The 22,627-nt window shown below is 42.8% G+C and overlaps 2 pseudogenes; both read left to right on the forward strand.

Annotated features, from left to right (window-relative positions):
• Positions 1-20,080, forward strand: part of LOC138849537 (heat shock protein HSP 90-alpha pseudogene) — a 36,915-nt pseudogene extending 16,835 nt beyond the window's left edge.
• A 329-nt stretch (positions 20,081-20,409) lies between these two features.
• On the forward strand, positions 20,410-21,578 carry LOC127493984 (heat shock protein HSP 90-alpha pseudogene; annotated as a pseudogene).
• The last annotated feature ends 1,049 nt before the right edge of the window (positions 21,579-22,627 follow it).

Genomic DNA, 22,627 nt, shown 5'->3' on the forward strand with positions numbered 1-22,627 from the left:
TTTTTTTGCTAAAATCAATAATTAATTCTAACAGTATTTTCTTTTGTGGCTTCTTAGTGTTTTCTACATACGAGAGCATGTCAACTGTGAATAGAAATTGTTTTAATCATTCCTTTTTAATCTTGAAGTCTTTTATTCTTTTCCTTGCCTAAATGCATTAGCTAGAAGTTCCAGTATAGTGTTGAATGGAAATGAGAACATGTGTTGTTGTTTGTTGATGGTAAAGATTTTCAACCTTTTGCTGTTAAGAATTTCATGACATGAGATTTGATCTACCTTTTTGTTAAGTTGAGGAAACACCCTTCTTTTCCTAGTTTCATTATTTTTGAAATTATGAAATGGTTTTGTACTTGTCAAATGCTTTTTTCTATGTCCACTAAAATGATAATACACATTTTCTCTTTCACTTGATTAATATGGTATATTACATTGATTAATTTTTTGAAAATGAGCTAATCTTAAAATGATTTTCACTTGATCTTTTTGTATCTCCTGCTCCTCCTCTCTCTCTCTCTCTCACTCTCGCTCTCGATCTTGCTCTCTCGCTCTCTCAGTGTGTGTGTGTGTGTGTGTTGCTGGATTTGGAATATGTGTAATTTCTGGATCTTTGTACTAGCATTCCTATATTGGCATGTTTTGATTCATATCACTTCATAAAGGATATTGGTTTGAAATTTGTTCATTTATTTTCTTGCTTGTGATGTCTAATTTTGGGATTTTGTTCATGCTGGGATCATAAAATTAGTTGGTAAGTGTCTCCTATTTATTGCTTAACATTGTGAAACTTCTATGTTAAAACTTCTTTAAATATGTGGTAGAATTCAACAATTTGTCTTTCCTTTTTGGAAATATTTTTGTTATTAATTATGTCCTCTTACTTGCTATAAATATACAGATTGTCTCTCCTTGAGGCATTGTCAGCATTTTTTATCTTTCGGAACTCTCTCCACTTCAACTAGCTTATCTAATTTGTTGGCGTGCAATTGTTCCTACTATTCCGCATAATCTATTTATTTCTGTTAGGTTGTATTACTATCTCATCTTTCATTTCTGAATTTTGTAATTTGTGTTTCTATTTTATTTTAGCCTGGCTTAGTTTGTTTTTCTTTTCCCTGAAAATTTAGGCTAATTTTTTGGGAACTTTCTTCTTTCCTAGTGTGTATGTATATATATATATAGCTTTACATTTGCTTCTAAGAACTTCGTTAGCCACATCCTGTCAAGTTTGGGATCTTATATTTATTTTATTCATATTAAAGTACTTTCAATTCTCTTTGAGACATTTTTCTTTGACCCATTTGTTATTTAGAAGTGTTTTGTTTGAAGCCAGTGCTATGACACAGCTGCCTTCAATGTCAACATCCCATATGGGCTCTGGTTCAAGTCCTGGCTGCTCCACTTCCTATTCAGCTCTCTGCTAATGTGTTTAGGAAAGCAGTGGAAGATGTTCCAAGTATTTGTGCCCCTAACACCCATGTGGGAGACCTGGATGGAGTTTCAGGCTCTGTTTTGGCCTGACCCAGCCCCTGCTCTGTGGCTAGGCAAGTGCACTAAAAGATAGAAGATCTCTCTCTGTCTTTACTTCTCTCTCTGTAGCTCTGCCTCCCCAATTAAAAAAAAAAAAAAAACAAACCTTTTTTTTAAAAAAGAAGTGTATTGTTTAATTTTCACATGATATTCAATTATCTGATTTTATTTTGCTACTAATTTCTTTTTTTAGATTTATTTATTTGAATTGTCAAGTTACAGAGAAGAGAGAACGAAAGACAGAAAGACAAATCTTCTATCTGTTGGTTCACCCCCAAAATGGCTGAAATGGCCAAGGCTGGGCCAGGCCAAAGCCAGGAGCTTCATCTGGGTCTCCCACATAGGTGGCAGAAATCCGAACACTTGGGCCATCCTCCACTGTCTTCCCAGGGGCGTTAGCATGGAGTCCGATCAGAAGTGGAGCAGCTGGGACTTGAACTGATGCCCATATGTGACGCTTGTGTTGCAGGTAGCATCTTAAACCATTATGTCACAACGCCAGCCCCTGCTGCTGATTTCTAATTCCATTTTATTGTCATTGCATAGCGTAACTTGTATTATTTAGTTCTTCTCAAAATTTACTGAGGCATGGTAATGGCATAACATATAGTTTATCCTGGAGACTATGCACCTAAGAAGCATGTACATTCTGCTGCTGTTAGGTGGGATGTTGTTAGTTCTAGTTTTTTCAATGTATACTCTGGCTAACAAGTTCTACTTCCTTGCTGCATTCTCACTAATTTTTTTTCTTTTTTTTAACTTTTATTTAATGAATATAAATTTCCAAAGTACGATTTATGGATTACAATGGCTTCCCCCCCATACCGTCCCTCCCACCCACAACCCTCCCCTTTCCCACTCCCTCTCCCCTTCCATTCACATCAAGATTCATTTTCGATTATCTTAATATACAGAAGATCAGCTTAGTATACATTAAGTAAGGATTTCAACAGTTTGCTCCCACACAGAAACATAAAGTGAAAAATAATAGATGATTTTTTTTAAATGATGATGAAATCAGATCAGACCTATTGTCATGTTTAATCCCAGTGAGAGTCAAGTTGGGAGTTGATAATTTCTTTTTTTTTTCCAGAGGATCAGTTTAGTATACATTAAGTAAAGATTTCAACAGTTTGCACCCCCATAGAAACACAAAGTGAAATATATTGTTTGAGTACTCGTTATAGCATTAAATCTCAATGTACAGCACATTAAGGACAGAGATCCTACATGAGGAGTAAGTGCACAGTGACTCCTGTTGTTGACTTTACCAATGGACACTCCTGTCTATGGCATCAGTAATCTCCCTATGCTCCAGTCATGAGTTTCCAAGGCTATGGAAGCCCTCTGAGTTCTCCGATTCTTATCTTGTTTAGACAAGGTCATAGTCAAAGTGGAGGTTCTCTCCTCCCTTCAGAGAAAGGTACCTCCTTCTTTGAAGACCTGTTCTTTCCACTGGGATCTCACTCGCAGAGATCTTTTGCCAGAGTGTCTTGGCTTTCCATGCCTGAAATACTCTCATGGGCTTTTCAGCCAGATCAGAATGCCTTTAGGGCTGATTCTGAGGCCAGAGTGCTATTTAGGACATCTGCCATTCTATGAGTCTGCTGAGTATCTCACTTCCCATGTTGGATCACTCTCCCCTTTATTTATTCTATCGGTTAGTGTTAGCAGGTACTAGACTTGTTTATGTGCTCCCTTTGACTCTTAGTCCTTTCATTATGATCAATTGTGAACTGAAATTGATCACTTGGAATAGTGAGATGGCATTGGTACATGCCACCTTGATGGGATTGAATTGGAATCCCCTGGTATGTTTCTAACTCTACCATTTGGGGCAAGTCAGCTTGAGCATGTCCCAAATTATACATCTCTTCCCTCTCTTATTCCCACTCTTATGTTTAACAGGGATCACATTTCATTTAATTTTCAACACTTAAGAATAACTGTGTAATAATTACAGAATTAAACCAGTCATATTAAGTAGAACAGACAAAAAAACTACTAAGAGGGATAATGTATTAAGTTGTTCATTAACAGTCAGGGCTACGGTGATCAAGTCACCATTTCCCATAGTGTCCATTTCACTTCAGGAGGTTTCCTTTTTGGTGTTCAGTCAGTTGTCACCGATCAGGGAGAACATATGGTATTTGTCCCTTTGGGATTGGCTTATTTCACTCAGCATGATGTGTTCCAGATTCCTCCATTTTGTTGCAAATGACTGGATTTCGTTGTTTCTTACTGCAGTATAGTATTCTAAAGAGTACATATCCCATAATTTCTTTATCCAGTCTACCGTTGATGGGCATTTAGGTTGGTTCCAGGTCTTAGCTATTGTGAATTGAGCTGCAATAAACATTAGGCTGCAGACCGCTTTTTTGTTTGCCAATTTAAATTCCTTTGGGTAAATTCCAAGGAGTGGGATGGCTGGGTCAAACGGTAGGGTTATCTTCAGGTTTCTGAGGAAGCTCCAGACTGACTTCCATAGTGGCTTGAGCAGTTTGCATTCCCACCAACAGTGGGTTAGTGTCCCTTTTTCCCCACATCCTCGCCAGCATCTGTTGTTGGTAGATTTCTGCATGTGAGCCATTCTAACCGGGGTGAGGTGAAACCTCATTGTGCTTTTGATTTGCATTTCCCTGATGGCTAGTGACCTTGAACATTTTTTCATGTGCCTGTTCGCCATTTGGATTTCCTCTTTTGAAAAATGTCTATTGAGGTCCTTGGCCCATCTCTTAAGTGGGTTGTTGGTTTTGTTTTTGTGGAGTTTCTTGATCTCTTTGTAGATTCTGGTTATTAACCCTTTATCTGTTGCATAGTTTGCAAATATTTTTTCCCATTCTGTTGGTTGTCTCTTCACTCTCCTGACTGTTTCTTTTGCAGTACAGAAACTTCTCAATTTGATGCAATCCCAATAGTTGATTTTGGCTTTGACTGCCTGTGCCTCCCAGGTCTTTTCCAGAAATTCTTTGCCTGTGCCAATATCTTGAAGGGTTTCTCCAATGTTCTCTAGTAACTTGATGGTGTCAGGTCGTAGATTTAGGTCTTTAATCCATGTTGAGTGGATTTTTGTGTAAGGTGTAAGGTAGGGGTCTTGCTTCATGATTCTGCACGTGGAAATCCAATTTTCCCAGCACCATTTATTGAATAGACTGTCCTTGCTCCAGGAATTAGTTTTAGATCCTTGATCAAATATAAGTTGGCTGTAGATGTTTGGGTTGATTTCTGGTATTTCAATTCTGTTCCATTGGTCTATCCATCTGTTTCTGTACCAGTACCATGCGGTTTTGATTACAACTGCCCTGTAGTATGTCCTGAAATCTGGTATTGTGATGCCTCCGGCTTTGTTTTTGTTGTATAAGATTGCTTTAGTTATTCGGGGTTTCTGGTGTTTCCCTATGAGTTTCAGCATCATTTTTTCTATATCCAAGAAGAATGTCCTTGGTATTACATTGAATCTATAAATTACTTTCAGAAATATAGACATTTTGATGATATTCATTCTTCTAATCCATGAACATGGAAGATTTTCCAATTATTTGGTACCTTTTTCTATTTCTTTAATGTTTTATAATTCTCATTATAGAGATCTTTGAAATACTTAGTTAAATTCATTCCAAGGTATTTGATTTTTTTTTGTAGCTATTATGAATGGGGTTGATCTTAGAAGTTCTTTCTCAGCTGTGGCATGTATATAAAGGCTGTTGATTTTTGTGTATTGATTTTATAGCTTGTTACTTTACCAAACTATTCTTTTTTAAGATTATTTATTTGAAAGTCAGAGTTACACAGAGAGGAGAGAGAGAGAGAGAGAGAGAACTCTTCCAGCTACTGGTTCACTCCCCAGTTGGCCATAATGGCCAGAGCTCCGAAGCCAGGAGCCAGGATCCAGGAGCTTCTTCTGGGTCTCCCACATGGGCACAAAGTCCCAAGGACTTTGGCCATTCTCTACTGCTTTCCCAGGCCATAGCAGAGAGCTGGACCGGAGGTGGAGCAGCTGGGACTTGAACCAGTGCCCATATGAGATGCTGGCACTGCTTCACCTGCTATGACACAGCACCTGCCCACAAAACTTGTCTATGAGTTCCAGTAGTCTCTTAGTGGAGTCTTTTGGATCTCCTATGTATAGAAACATATCATCTGCAAATAGAGGTAGCTTGACTTCCTCCTTCCCACTTTGTATCCTTTTGCTTTCTTTTTCTTGCCTAATGGCTCTGGCTAAAACTTCCAGAGCTATACTGAATAGCAGTGGTGAGAGTGGGTATCTTTTTCTGGTTCCAGATCTCCTTGGGAATGCTTCCAACTTCTTCCAATTCAGACAGATGGGTAGACCATGGAACATAATAAAAAATCCAGAAATCAATCCACACATCTACAACCAACTTATCTTTGACAAATGAGCTAAAATCAATCCCTGGAGCAAGGACAGTCTCTTCAACAATTGGTGCTGGGAAAACTGGATCTCCACATGCAGAAATAGGAAGCAAGACCCCTACCTAACATCTTACACAAAAATCTACTCAAAATGGATTGAAGATCTAAATCTACGACCCTATACCATCAAGTTATTAGAGAACATTGGGGAAACCCTGAAAGATATCAGCATAGGAAAAAACTTCTTATAAAAGACCACAGAAGCACAGTCAACCAAAGCCAAAATTGACAAAGGGGGTTACATCAAATTGAGAAGCTTCCTCACTGCAAAAGAAACACTCAGCAAAGAGGCAACTGACAAAATAGGAGAAATTACTCATAAAATATGCCTCTAATAAAGGATTAATATCCAAAATATATAAAGATCTCAAGAAACTCAACAACAACAAAACCAACAACTCAGTTAAGAAATGGGCAAAGGACTTAAACAGGCATTTTTCAAAAGAAGAAATCCAAATGGCCTACAGATGCATGAAAAAAATGCTCAGGATCACCAGTCATCAGGGAAATGCAAATCAAATCCACAATGAGATTTCACCTCGCCCCAGTTAGAATGGCTTCCGTTCTGAAATCAACAAACAACAAATGCTGGCGAGGATGTGAGGAAAAGGTACCCTAATCTACAGTTGGTGGGAATGTAAACTGGTAGAGTCACTGTGGAAGACAGTATGGAGATACCCCTGAAATCTGAATACATACATACCATATGATCCAGCCATCCCACTCTTGGGAATTTACTCAAATGTAAAGAAATCAGCATATGAAAGAGTTATCTGTACACTCACGTTTATTGCAGTTTAATAGCTTAAATCACAATAGCTAAGATATAGAATCAACCCAGGGGGCCGGCGCTGTGGTGCAGTGGGTTAAAGCCCTGGTCTGAAGCACTGGCATCCCATATAGGCGCTGGTTCTAATCCTGGCTGCTCCACTTCCAATCCAGCTCTGTGATATGGCCTGGGAAAGCAGTGAGAAGATGGTCCAAGTCATTGGGTCCCTGCATCCACATGGGAGACCCGGAGGAAGTTCCTGGCTTCGGATTGGTGCAGCTCTGGCCATTGCAGCCATCTAGAGAATAAAATATCGGATGGAAGACCTCTCTCTCTCTGTCTCTACCTCTCTCTCTGTCTTTCAAATAAATAAAATAGATCTTTTTTTTAAAAAAAAAATAATCAACCCAGATGCCTGTCAGCTGAAGACTAGATAAAGAAATTATGGCATATGCACACCATGGAATACTACACAGTGGCAAAAAAAAATATATGAAATCCTGTTGGTTGCAACAAAATGGATGCACCTGGAAAACAATATACTTAGTGGAATAAGCCAGTCCCCAAAAAATCGAATACCATATATTCTCCTTGATCTGCATTGACTAATAGACCACCTAAAAGGTAATTTATAGAAGTAAAATCTACATTTTGAAAGTTGATGACTTTGAACAGCCCTTGTCTCAACTGTTGAGAAACAGGTTTTTTTAATATTATTTGTTGAACTCTGTATTTAGTTTAGGGTTAATTTTTTTTGTATAAACTTAATTGAAAATAGATATTAATAAAAAAGAATGGGAATATGAGAGGGAGGAGAAAGAGAGGAGGGAGTACAGATGGGAGGGAGGGTAGGATGGGAAGAATCACCATGTTCCTGAATTTGTATTTATGAAATGCATGAAGTTGGTATCCCTTAAATAAAAGGTCTCTGGGGAAACAGAAGAATCTGGAGGTCACCAGCCAGCAGGATCCTCTTCCTTGGTCCTGTCAATCTTTTCCCTAGGTTTTAACTGATTGGATAAGCCCAACACATTGTATTGGCTAATCTGCTTAATTCATAGTCTGATTATTTCAATATTAATATTTTATATTAACTATCTTCATAATTAATCTTAACTGTCTTTATATCAAGGTCCAGACACATTTGAGCAAACATCTGGGTATTGTGACCTGACCAAGTTGACACAGAGAATTACCCATTGCAGTTATCTGAACTATGCCTGATATTCTCTGAAAGCTTCCATTCCATTTTATTCTACTCTTTTTAATTTTTTTTAACTTTTATTTAATGAATATAAATTTCCAAAGTACGGCTTATGGATTACAATGGCTTCCCCCCCATACCGTCCCTCCCACCCGCAACCCTCCCCCCTCCATTCACATCAAGATTCATTTTCGATTCTCTTAATATACAGAAGATCAGTTTAGCATACATTAAGTAAACATTTCAACAGTTTGCTCCCACACAGAAACATAAAGTGAAAAATAATAGATGATTTTTTAAATGATGATGAAATCAGATCAGACCTATTGTCATGTTTAATCCCAGTGAGAGTCAAGTTGGGAATTGATAATTTCTTTTTTCTTTTTTTCTTTTTCTTTTTTTTTTTATTTTTTTTTACAGAAGATCAGTTTAGTATACATTAAGTAAAGATTTCAACAGTTTGCACCCCCATTCTTTTTAATCATCCTTGTGGATGATGACTTCCAAACCATAATGTCTGCAATTGAAGAAGGTAAAGGGATTTATAATAACATTAAAAACTTCGTTAGATTTCAGCTGAGCACGAGTATAGCAGCATTAACTTTAATCTCATTGGCTACATTAATGAACTTTCCTAATCCTCTCAATGCAATGCAGATTTTATGGATCAATATTATTATGGATGGCGTCAGCTCAGAGCCTTGGAGTAGAACCGGTGGATAAAGATATCATTCGTAAACCTCCTCGCAACTGGAAGGACAGCATTTTAACTAAAAACTTGATACTTAAAATACTTGTTTCATCAATAATCATTGTTTGTGGGACTTTGTTTGTCTTCTGGCGTGAGCTGCGAGACAATGTGATAACACCTCGAGACACAACAATGACCTTCACAAGTCTTTTTAATTTTTTTAAGTGTTGTTTACAAAGTACTAGACTGATTTCATGGCCCACTCTAGAGATGCAGACTGGAGGTTTAAGAACTACTCTCCTAGAAGTTTTTCGCAGATTGTCTTACGTAATAATGTGAAAAGGAGCAGCAGAAATGTCTCCTTGTACCCAGGAAGGGAGTTTTAGGGACCCACATGCAACATGAAGAGTGTGTCCCTTGAGCCTGAGAGTGGTGGGGATACAGTTACCAAAGTTAACAGACATGAAGAGGACTGATGTTCAGGAAGTGAGCAGCATGAACTCAGAACTGGACACTACACAGGAAATAAGCAGACCTTAGAACACAGGGCACAGGTAGGTGATGACACCAAGTACAGCATGACCCTGACAGCTTAGCGCCAGGGAACAACTCACAGCTCATACAGTTCCACATAAGAAAAACAGCACTGCTGAAATGATAGTAGAATGGGAACCTGACACACAAGTCTTTCAGTTAGCTATTGCTGCATAAAAATACACCACGAATTAGCGGCTTAAGATGACGTCAACCCTTGCTATTTTATCCCACACATTGCTAGGGATTGATATGTTTTCATTCATGTTGCTCATGTAGTTGCACTCAGCAGCTGGGGCTGGACATGTCTGGAGACTGGTTACCCTCACATGCCTGGTGCCTGGACTGGAAGAGTCCGACAGCTGGGGCCTGGAACAGCTGGGCCATCTTGGGCGTCAGATAGCCTCATGTGGTCTCTGCAGTCCTGATGGCTGTAGTGAGACAGCTAGGCAGAAGTCCAGACTCATGAGTAGGACAGACTCTACCAGTTAGTGGAGGAGGGTCAAACCATGGCATCAGAATCACCGTTGAAGATATTTTAAGCAAATAAACTCTGTACCAAAAAGCGTACTTGGAAGAAAAATGCATCCTTTGCAAATCCAAGTTGATGCACTGATATTTATATCTGCCATACTAGTTATCATTTGAGGCTGATGCATTGTACAGAAGCTAAGTACCACTAATGCAGCCTAAATGTCTTCATTTTACAGCTGAGAAAACTAAGGCACAAACAGGGTCCATGATAGCACAGTGACAGTTGGTTCCCACAGCCAGACAATATCAGAGCCAGGCCAAACCCCAAGCCTCGCAGTCCCGGCTTAGTTTCCTTTTCAGTCTTGCTCACTCTGGTCTTCCCAAGTCCCTCACTGACTCGTTTCTGAAACGGAGAAGCATGGGAAGGGATACATGGAGTGCTCATTCTCAGCACCTATCACAGTGGAGGCACCCTCAACAAGCACCATGTTGCACCCAGATGACGAATAAAAGGCACCATATTTCCCAGTTGGCAAAGCCTTCCCCACAATCCTGTTCTTAATATGCCCAGGGACCCAGCAGGATGGACACAAGCCATAGCCAGCTGCTACAACGGCACCAGTGTGTCACAACTGGACACCAACCTCACCTCCTCCCTGAGCCAAGGTAGAAGACATTTTCTTCTGTTTAAATTCAAGAGTGCATTCAAGCATTCATAGCTTTGGGCTAGAAACTTCAGGTTGCAAATCCATTTGTTCTAGGGGAAAATAAAATGTGCTTTTCTACGTGCTGGCAAAAAGAAGTTGAAGTTACTCCTTAAATACTTTTTAGAAGTTAAATCACTTCTGCTGAGGGAAAATGATGAGTCAATAGAAACTAAATCATGATCAGATGGATTAAATTTTTCTCAATAAAGTGCTTTCTTGGAGGAAGGGCTGAGTGTTTAGAAGAATTGGTTTCCAGTAGATTTTATATTAAGAATCATCACTTTTCTCTACTTAACACTTATCCAGCCAGTTGTTATGGAAATAGGGGATGTGGTCCCAAATGCAATAGTGTAATTTCACAGAAAGATTAACCAAAAGGGCAGGAAAAACATAGTTAAAATATAGCACTTCAGTATTCTGTTAAGTACAAGAAAGAAAACCGTGTACAGGAAAGAATTTTCACTGGCATCTTATATTTCTAAGGCTTTGGTTCTGGAAGATTCCTCTCCCTTCTGGATGGCATTTAATTGAACAACACAATACAGACACCCATCATAGTAGGGCTAGACAAGCTCTTAGAAGAAGATTTTGCTAAATGCTGTATTTTACGGATGGTGGTGTTGAGGCCTTGAGAGAAGTAACTCACTCACTCCTACAGCTGGTAGAGCCAGGATTAGCATTCAGGACTTGTGGTCAGACTGTCAGCATCACCACTCACCCACACCTCTTAGACGCATTTTTAGAAAATGCGTGGACCTTAGTCAGAAACTAGAGTCTTCCAGAGGAAGAAGGGAGTCTTCGCCTCATAGCATTCAGCTCCTCTACTGGAAACAGATTCTGTCTGAAGGTCTCTCCTGTTCTCCCTCTTCAGTGCACCAGGCTACACGGGGTAATACTTACTAGCCTGAGTAACGCAACACATGACTCAAATTCAGCCAATCACCACAGTTTAACCAACTGCACTGTGATTGGCTCCTGTAGGGGTACATTATCCAATCAGAACCAATGAAAAATAGATTCTTGCTTTTTGCTTTCAATTGAGAAACAGTGCAATTCTCTTTCTTCTTCAACAAGAGCCTACTTAATCACCTAAGCCAGTTTGTGCTGGGTTTTCTACAGCTTGTAATTATGAGTTCTAAATAACATAACAGCCTAAAGATAATTAGACCTATTTCTTATTATAAATGAAAAACAAAACAAAGCAAATAAAACCTGAAGGCAGAAAATTGAAGCAATTTGTGCAATATCAGAGAACGTAAGTGGCAAAGTCACATTAAATCTCAACTCCCTAATCCCCATGTTTACTGTTCCTCTGCTCAAAATTATTCAATAGGAGTGAAGCTAATCAAGGGACAGATCCCTCAGAGAACTGCCAGGGACAGAACTAACTTTCCGAGGTACCCAAGATAGAAGAAGGCTGGCGCAGAGGCAAACCCCGGGACACAGCTGCATGACGAGTAACAGAACTGAGTCAGGAAGTGAAAACTGAGACTGACGGTGAGAGATGGAGGCACACATCGGAGGAGAAAAGCCACGCACTGATTGTTAACGAGAGAGGAACACATGATCTGGGGTCAGGACTTGCAGGAGGAGAAGAGAAGTTTGGATACTTAGGATTTTTGTCATCGGTCATATATTGTTGAAAGCATCTGGTGTTTTTGAAGTTAGTAATAACATGTCTAATTTCTATTCCTTGTCTTTCTCCATTGGGCTGATCCAAAGTTCTAAATGAGGGCAGATACGTTGAGTGATTCTGAGACCAGGGTTCTAATTCCACCTCCACTGCAGACTATTTGTGAGGCCTTGGCCTTGGGGAATGCCAACAACTGACTCCAGCAAGCCCTTTGATTTTGTGTTAACTGAGCTGAAATTCACTCAGGCACAGCCTCCAATGGGAGCTTTGGGTGATTTCTCTGAAGATGGATGATGACCAAGGTGATATATGATGAAGGATGAGTGTGCATACATGAAGGCTGATGATAGACACACGCATGTGTTTTCACACACACACACACACACACACAATTTCAACACACTATCGGTTGTGTATTTACTTTACAACCTTAACACTAAAGTCTCTAGATGGCTCTCCCAGTGCCTGGCAGTTAAAGGCACTGTCATGGCTTGACACACAAGGCTACACAATGGTCTCTGTGGTCTCTGGTACATCTGGATGGATGCAAAAGAAATAAGCAAGTATCCCAAGCCCCCAAAATGAGAGGATTGCTTGTTGTAGTAATTAGCCTACCCAGACTAACACAGGGGAAAAGCAGATAACAGTCCAGTCAGACATACCCACCACTTAAAAGCTGGCATTGGTGGTGACAGATGAGGCCCCTGCCTCAGTACCTTGTGTGTAAAAATCAGTGAAATGCCATGTAAATGGGAAGCGAGATACACAGCAGACTCACAGAATGGCAGATGTCCTAAACAGCACTCTGGCCTCAGAATCAGCCCTAAAGGCATTCGGATCCGGCCCATGAGAGTATTTCAGGCGTGGAAAGCCAAGACACTCTGGCAAAAAAAAAAAAAAAAAAAAAAAAAAAAAAAAAAAACACACACACACACACACACACACCTAAATGAAAGATCTCTGTGAGTGAGATCCCAGTGGAAAGAACGGGTCTTCAAAGAAGGAGGTACCTTTCTCTGAAGGGAGGAGAGAACTTCCACTTTGACTATGACCTTGTCTAAACAAGATAAGAGTCGGAGAACTCAAGGGGCTTCCATAGCCTTGGAAACTCATGACTGGAGCATAGAGAGATTACTGATGCCATAAACAGGAGTGTCAGTTTGTAAGTCAACAACAGGAGTCACTGAACACTTACTCCTCATGTAGGATCTCGTCCTTAATGTGCTGTACATTGAGATTTAATGCTATAACGAGTACTCAAACAGTATTTTTCACTTTGTGTTTCTATGTGGGTGCAAACTGTTGAAATCTTTACTTAATGTATGCTAAACTGATCTTCTGTATATATAGAAAATTGAAAATGAATCTTGATATGAATGGAAGGGGAGAGAGAGCAGGAAAGGGGAGGGTTGCAGGTGGGAGGGAAGTCATCGGGGGCAGGGGGAGCCAATGTAGTCCATAAGCTGTACTTTGGAAATCTATATTCATTAAATAAAAGTAAAAAAAAAAAAAAAAGAAATGCCATGTAAAAACCCCGGGGTCTGCAAAGCAGTGACAGGCAGGCCTTAGCAGGATCCTCTGGCTTCCATGCAGGAGAAGCCCTAGCTGAGAAGCAGAGTCTCTGGCCTCTGCCCTTTGCCCATACAATCTGAGCTTTCTCCCTGGGAAGAAGACAGGTGGGGTGACACCTCCCAGGCACACTCTCCCGCATTTCCCACAGACCTCACGGGGCCACTGACTACAACTCCCCAGGGGCCAGAGCTCAGCCCTCAGTCTGTACTGAGCTCTTGGTGCAGTGACACGGAGAGGACACACTCTCATCCAAGGCTCCTGTTCAAAACCAACGCAGTGGCTGCCTGCACGGCGGGGCCAGTGATGACCAGGGCTTCAGCAGCTCTGGGGACTAGCAACGGTCAGGGGATTCTCACACCACCACCAGGCCACCGGCTGTCCCCACAGAAGGTGCTGTCCTTTGTTGATGGCACATCACTGCCAAACACAGCACCCGTCACCCCAGTAATCTGATGCCCCAAGAGGTACCATCACCCGCATTTCACCCATGGGAAAATTGGGGTTTGGGGAGAAGTGCTCTGTGCAAGACTAGGAGTTAGGGAATGACCAAGCTGTCCAGCCCCAGAAACGGTGCTTTTTCTGTCAAATCCTGCTTCCCCTTTCTCTGCTGTCTTCTACACACAGTGGAAAAACACAAAAGGCTGGATAAACCAAGGATTTATGAGGTCAGGAAACTTAAAATCAGACATTCACCTTAATTTTCTAAATAGTGATCTAATTAATTTATGCATCTAAACAGATAATCATTAATTTGTGTAAATGGGTGTCTAATATTCTCTCCAATACGCCCTCTGTGCTATGTACTGAGCAGGTGTTGAAAAACATTGATGAAGGATTAAATGAATGCACAAACATACGATTTGATACTCTTTTCTTCTGTTGACAGTCCTCTCCCCCGCCCCGCTCTCTCCCTCCCTCTCCCTCTCCCCCTCCCCCCTCCCCCTTTTCCTCTCCCCTTTCCTCTCCCCCTCCCCCTCTCCCCCTTCCTCTGCATTCTAATACACAACCAGCAAGATTTCACTGTCCTAAAATCTTTGCTCCTCCAACTCTGGCGTGTCATCCACCCTCTATCCAGTCTCCCTCCTCCAGCAGCCACAACCAAACAGCCCATCTCAGAAATCTTTCCCAGCAGGCAGGATCCTCAAGACCCTAAGGCCTCCCACTTCATCTTCCATGCAGCCTTCTCCCTGAGGGAGACCACACTGCTGATCACCTCCGATAAAAGAAAAATAACCAACATTATGTAACGCTTTACAATTTCCCAAGCAATTTCCCACAAGGTTAAGGCATTTGATTGTCACAGTAACCTTGAGAGCAAGACAAGAAAGTTATTCTCAACTCCTGTCTCAAATGAGAAAACTCAGATACTCAGAGGAGCCACGTGATTTGCTTAAGATCATGAAGCCAGATTTGCATGATTTTCTCTCTCCAAGCTCCGTGCCTTTGGCACCAAACAACGCTGCAACTTCCCGCCTGTTGATTTCTGCGGCAGTGTACGAGGCGACCCCAGCCCACAACCCCCAGATACCAGATCCGCCACCTACTGCTACCAGCATCCACTGCAGCAAACAACCAGCTGGACTCACAGTAGGGGGACATCTCAACCTTCCTCTTTCAGGCAACAAGCTGGTCACAGGGGCAGGTGAAGAGACACCTGGGAGCTGACAGCCAGAGAGGAGCCTGTATGGACGATGTGGGCAGTGCACCTGCAGGGATGGAGGAGCAACCCCGAGACTCATGCCTCCCTCAGGAGTCCAGAGAGAAGCTCTGACACTTCAACACCGTGGCACACGCATGGGCGCTGAAGCCCAGTTCTGCTGTCCCTGCCGCCTCTACTGAATTTTAACCTCCCAGAACTCTCAAATGGCGAAGAGAATATTACCCCAGGATATTTTTCAGCAGAGTAGGGACTTAAACCTCAATAATGTAAGTTACCATCAATATTTATGATTCATGTAACTATATCCATAACAACATACATTCATGTGATAGTAAATGTGATCATTGTATATCATAGATAAGACATGGTTCAAACAAGAAAACTACCTAACGCAGCTTTTCAACCATTTTCTCCTTTTGGTAGCACCACGCAAGCATCCCATGTCGGTCCTGCTTTATCCCTCCTGAAAACTTTCATAACTGATGGGGAAAGGAGCTTCATCCAACATCGTTCTTCAGCGTGAAAGGAGCTGATTACAACTTGCCTGCCCAGAGCACTAGCTGATGCCCTTCAGTCCTGCTGTGATGGCAAAAGGATCATCAGGGAAATCGTGGCTTGCTTCAGCAAATCCTCAGGGCATGGCATCCCCAGCTTCAAGGAGTAAATCACTCGGTGATCTTGGGGAAAGACAATTGTGAGACCCAGACTTACAGAATAACCGGACCAGAGAATCCTCACCTTTACTGAAATTTTCTTTACTGAAAGGCAGGGTTACAGAGAGTGAGAAGGAGAGAGAAAGAGAGAAGGAGAGACAGAGTGAACTGTTGGTTCATTCCCCAAATGACCACAACGGCCAGGGTTGGGCCAGGCAGAGACCAGGAGTCAAGAGTTTCAACCAGGTCTCCTGCATGGGTGCAGGGTCCCAGGGACTTAGGCCATCCTCCATTGCTTTCTCAGGGCATTAGCAGGGAACTGGATTGGAAGTGGAACAGCCAGGACTTGAACCGGCAACCATATGGGATGCTGGCACAACAGGCTGTGGCTTAACCCACTGTGCCACAATGCCGGCCCCTCTACTGAAATCTTAACCACAAAGGGTCTTGGCTTTTGTCATCTAGTTGCCAAAATTTCTACAAGTGGAGATGATTCAGCATGGAGAACCAGATTACCTAGAAGGACTCTGTAGGGAAAACAAATCTTGTGGCCACATTGTGTTTGCTACACAAATGTTAGCAAGACTCGACATTGATAGTGTGATGATTCATTTGATGTGCCAGCTTGCCTGGGCCAAGAATGCTAAGATGGCTGGTAAAATATGATTTCTGTGTGCCTCTGTGAGGGGCTTCAAGAAGAGATCAGCGCTTGAGTGGGTAGACTTAGCAGAGAAGTCGTGCCCTCACCAAAATGGGAGAGAGTGCATCACACAGGTCTTCCAGAATCTGAGAAGCAGCAGGGAAAGGATGGGATTGCTCTCTCTTCTCGAACTGGGACCTTCATCCTTGCCCACCCTGAACATCAGAGCTCCTGGTTTGCAGGTCTTTGAACTCCACAGTGTATACCACTGGCTGTTCTGGTTATCAGAAGTTCAGACTCGAACTAAACCATTCCATACGCTTCTTTCCTAGTCTCAGATGGAAGACAGTGGCGTGTCTTGGCCTCCATAATTATGTGAGCCAATTCCCGTAATGAGTTTTCCAGGCTGGACTAACCTTGTGTTTCAGCAGGTTAAATTGCTGCTTGGGATGCCCACATCCCGTATTGAAGTGCTGGTTCAACTCCCAGGTAGTCCATGCTTTCCATTCAGCTTCCTGATGATGTGCCTGGGAGGAAGCACTTGATGGTCCAGTACTTAGGTTCCTGTCACTCACGTGGGAAAGCCCAGTGGAATTCCTGGCTCTTGGCTTCAGCCTGGGCTGGTCCTTAGTGTTGCAGACATTTGGGAAGAGAATCAGTGAACGGAAGAGCTATTCTTTCTCTCTGTCACTTTGCTTTAAAATAAGTATTCTTAAAAATTTAAAATACCTGTATATACATGTATGTATGCATACATATATGTATACATTTTTATATTATCTCTTCTATTTCTCTAGAAAGCTTGGCTAACATGGATAGCTAAGGGGAAAACGCTACTGGGAAATTGGAAACTCTGCTGCTTTAAGCAACTTAATTATCTGAGCAAAAGTGCTCATTGTCTTGAAAGAATAGACATAATTTCTATTGATAGAAATGGGGATTTCCTGGACTTGTAGGAAGAATTGGAGAATCTATTCAAAAAATATGCATTTCATGTATATATTTAGTGCTTTCCCTTTCCTAGACAGCGTGTTCAGTTTTGAGAACAAAGAATGAGATCTAATTCAAATCATCAAAAAGCTTATGTTTCAGAGATAGACATGCAAAAGTGTAGTAGGAGAAAACTATGGCAAGTTGTGTCTTCCAAAGATGGCCGTGCCTTCACCTCCCCACCACATGAGCCTCTAGAGCCTTGCAGCTTCCCCCACCAAGAGGCAGAGCCTGACTCCCCTGCCCTCAGGTCTGAGCAGGCTGGTGACTCTCTGCTAGCTGAGACCATGCAGCAGCAAGGACAGCAGGTGATCACTAAGGCACAGTCCTAAAAGCAAGTGGTTTCTGGCTTACCTTCTGGAAGACTCAGCTCTGAAGAGTTCAGCTGCATGGAAGCAGTCCAACTGCCCTGAGGATGTCCTGCTGTGAGGAAGCCCAAACCAGCCCCTGCAGAGAGACTGTGTGGACAGGCTCCAAGACAGGAGTCAAAGAGAAAGATGCTTGGCCAGCAGACGCTCCCCGCTCCCAAGCTCTCCCAGCTGTAACCACTATTTAGCTACTGAAGACCCCGAGCTAGCTGCACAGCCAGAGCCTTCCTGAATCCCTGACCCACAGAAACCAAGACAGACAAGATACAGAGCTCCACTTGTGTGATTTGTAATGCAGCCATCACAAGTAGAATGATGGCGGTGAAGCAGAACTCCATTGCTTTGTCTACCAGTCTTTACCATGTGGGACCCAGAGCCTGACACATGGTGCATATTCAATAAATAGTAGTTGAATTTTATTGACTAGAGAGCCGTTGGGTACACTGGTAGCATAAAGGAATTATGATTCATGGGTAAGTAGGAAATGCTTCACAGAGGGGTTGGCAAATCAGGTGTATCTCAGGATGAATCAATAGATTTCAATGAAACAAGGAACCGGAAGAGAACACTGGGCGGAAGAATAACATTTGCAAGGTGCAGAGGTATGAGACAGCCTGGAGCTCTGGAGCAGCATGAACAGTTTAATAGGGCACATAGAGTAAAAGGGTGGGAAATGTGGCTAGACAGGCAGGCAGAGCCTGACCAGGAGAAACCTTGGATGCTCACCCAGGAAGGTAATTATGCCAGAAAGCCACTTCCCTCTGCTCATTCCAAAACAGAAGGGTTTTTCAGTCCAGCTAGGCCTCCCCTGATGTCTCCTGGTATTTCCATGCCACTAGTGGGCACATGGGTCCTTTCTCCTGATCTTATGAAAAAGACAGAGTGAGACCTCTTTGAAGCAACTCAACTCCACATACACTTTGCAGAACCCGACCTGCTCCTCCTCAAGCTAGGGGCAGTGTTTTCCTGGGCATAGGGCACAGATCCCATCAGATCTTGAATCTCCAAGATTCCCTGGGCTTGGAAGGAAAACCTCACCTCCCAGAGACAGAGAAAGGGGAAGCAAACTCAAGGTTGCATCGGCATGAACACTGTATTTACTTTCCATGTACTTTTTCCCCCTAGCTCTAAAGAATCCTTACTTGCCCTCGTGAATGATAACTTGGAGCTCCAATCGGATTTTCAAACCAGCAGGGCCCTACACTTTGAAACTGAAAGCCATGAGATAACTCCCTCATTATTCATGTTCTGCAATGACATTCTTGAGATCACACCTCTGCCAGGACAGACTATACTGTAGTGACAAATATCCCAACATTCAGTGGCTTAACATACTAAGTGTCCCTTTCATTCCAGCGGTCCAGCATGTGGGCTGTTCTGCTTCTCTATACACTCGGAAGCCAATGCAACGTCTCCACATGTGCTTTGAGCTCAGCACTCGGAGAGAACAGAAGGTGCTGGAATGTACGCTCGCTTGTAAAGATTCTGCCCAGAGCAGACCCTGTCACAGCTGAGGTTGACGGGAGAGGCCTGCTGCTGCAGAGGCTACAGGGAGATATCCAGGGGGAGAACTCCTTGTCTGCTGCCTCAGCATTGAGGCGGCTCAAGGGAAGCTAGACGAAGAGGAAGAAAAGGAAAAACAAGAACAGGAGTCTGAGGACAAACAAGGATAAGATGTGGGTTCCAACAAGCAGAGGAAGAGAAGGATGCTGACAGAATAAAGAAGATTAAGGAAAAGTGCATTGATCGAGAGGGGCTCAACCAAAAAAGGCCATTTGGTTTGTCAGAAAGCCTGACAACAAGGCAATGAAGAGTATGGAAAGTTCTACCAAGGCTTGACCAATGGCTGGGACGACCTCCTATGGGCGAAGCGCTTTTCACTTGAAGGAGAAATCGGAATTCAGAGCTCCCATTTCTGCCCCGAGAAATGCCCATTTGGGCTTATTTGAAAACAGAAAAAAGGGATTGTAGTATTAAGTTGTGTGGCTGCTGAGTTTTCATTATGAATAACTACGAGAGACCTCAATATCTGGATCTGTTTGAGGGGTGGAGAACTCTGCCTCCAAATAGTTTCCATAGGATGTTACGATAAAGCAATATTCTGAAAATTATCAAAAATAATTTGAGCCCAAATTGTTTAGAACTCTTCATTGCACTAGCAGAAGATGAGTATAGGGAGCAGGCCTCAGAGTACCTGAGTTCAGTGCTCAGCTCCATCTCCTGACTCCAGGTTCTTGGCAACGCAGACCCTGGAAGGCAGCAGAACTGGCACAGTTATTGGGTTCCTGCCAATCACATGGAAGACCTGGATAGTGTTCCTGGATGTTGGCTTTGATTCTGGATCAGCCCCAGCCCTAGCAGGGAAGTAACCCAATGAATAAGAGCATATATACTCTCTCTCTCTCTCTCAAATAAACAAATGCATAATTTTTAAAAAACACAATTGCAAAAAGCTTTATAAGCAGTTCCCTAGAAGAAAAAGATTGGAATACACAGAGACTCTCAAAATCAAAACAAGCTTTCAGAGTTGTTTCCTCTGCTTCTGGTGAGGAGATGGTTTCCAGCAAGGACAACCGCACCAGCATGGAAAACTGGATCACTGGTGAGATCAAGGGCCAGGAAGCCAACCCAGCCTTCGTGGAATGTCTTCGGAAGCATGGTGTTATGGTTTGAATAGGGTATGACTTCTAGAGTCATGGAGACCGTTAAACCCCCAGGCCATAGGTCAATGGTGCTAAGAGGGTAGAACCCTTTCCCAAATGGAGAACAGGAGGTGGTCTGGGGGGATGTCCTGAGGTCACTGGGACCAAGCCCTTGCCATGTGGCTATAAAAGCTGAGTTGGCCCAGCTGCTCCCTCTGCTTGCTGGCTCACATGTGATCTCTCCTCTGCATACACTCCACAACTGCCATCTTCCAGCCTCACCAACTGGCTGACACAATGAGGCTCGCCTGATCTTAGATTGTGAACCTCCAAAATCACAGGACAAAATAGATTTCATGCCTTCATAAATAGCCTTTATCTGGTATTTTGTTGTAGAAACAATCTAGTAACACATAGCTTAGAAATGATCTATAGGATTAAGCCTGTTAACGAGCAGAGTCTAACAGCTGAAGGAACCTAAGGGGAAGACTCTAGTGTCGGTCACCTAGAAGGGCTTGCAACTCCAAGAAAGTGAAGAAAAAGAAATGAGACAGAAAAAGAAGTATGGAAAACTCTGCAAAATCCTGAAAGACAGTCTAAATTAAAGGTTGGTGGGTCATGCCCATGCTACAGGGCCACAAGCACATGGAGCTGGACAGCAGACATGGAATGAATGAGAACAGGCCAAGCCCTAAGAGCATCTAAGGGTGAGATGGCAGCAAGGAAACACCTGGAGATAAACGCTCACCGCTCTGATACTGAGACCTTAAGGCACAGACCATGGCTGGCAAGTACAGTTCTGTCAAGGTTCTGGTGGTCCTGCTCTACGGAACCCTGTTCCTGTCTTCTGGATTTCACTGGGAGGATTCCCAGACACACGCTAACAGGATCTACAGGAAGGTCCAACATGGTCTGGTGAATGAAGATGACCTGTCACTGATGATACAAGGCTGTCCCACTGGGAGAACATCTCCCTGGGAGGAGATGACAGCACATACGTCACACATGGAGAAATCGACCAAGCTCTGCCTCACGGGTGACCTGTACACGTGTTCAACACTTCATCTGTGTTCCCTCTGATGATATACTTCCAAGAATCGCCTCCTTTATTTGTTACCATTTTTAGAATCCATATGGCATCATAACTACATGGAGGGGGAGATAGTATTGCTTTTTTTTTTAAACTTTTATTTAATGAATATAAATTTCCAAAGTACAGCTTATGGAATACAATGGCTTCCCCCCCATAACATCCCTCCCACCCGCAACCCTCCCCTTTCCCACTCCCTCTCCCCTTCCATTCACATCAAGATTCATTTTCGTTTCTCTTTATATACAGAAGATCAGTTTAGCATACATTAAGTAAAGATTTCAACAGTTTGCTCCCACACAGAAACATAAAGTGAAAAATACTGTTTGAGTACTAGTTATAGCATTAGATCTCAGTGTACAGCACGCCGTGGCTGACTAGGCTAATCCTCCGCCTAGTGGTGCCGGCACACCGGGTTCTAGTCCCGGTCGGGGCGCCGGATTCTGTCCCGGTTGCCCCTCTTCCAGGCCAGCTCTCTGCTGTGGCCAGGGACTGCAGTGGAGGATGGCCCAAGTGCTTGGGCCCTGCACCCCATGGGAGACCAGGAGAAGCACCTGGCTCCTGCCATCGGATCAGCGTGGTGCGCCGGCCGCAGCACGCTGGCCGCGGCGGCCATTGGAGGGTGAACCAACGGCAAAAGGAAGACCTTTCTCTCTCTCTCTCTCTCACTGTCCACTCTGCCTGTCAAAAAAAAAAAAAAAAGACTCTGATAGTATTGCTTTCTATGTCTAACCATGAGCCTGTGATACTTCGGGCACTGGGGAGAACTAGCAATGCTAGTCCACTTTAGCACTGGCTTGTTTTGGCAGCTCAGCTCAAGGTAGGATGTCTACAATCTAATGTGAACTAGGTGGTCTAAAGGGTTTAGCTATTCAGCCAGAAGCCTTACTGGCCCAAAGTTTTGACACTGGAGTATTCAGAGGTACATCTTAACATTTAAAAGAAAAAAACATTTGCTTGAATGGTGTCATTTTCATTTTCTAGAACCTAATTCTCAAACTTCCCAAGCCCTATAGTTACCAATTCTACATGTACCTCT

Source organism: Oryctolagus cuniculus, chromosome 4 (assembly GCF_964237555.1).
Source record: "Oryctolagus cuniculus chromosome 4, mOryCun1.1, whole genome shotgun sequence".
In the NCBI taxonomy this organism is placed as follows: Eukaryota; Metazoa; Chordata; class Mammalia; order Lagomorpha; family Leporidae; genus Oryctolagus; species Oryctolagus cuniculus.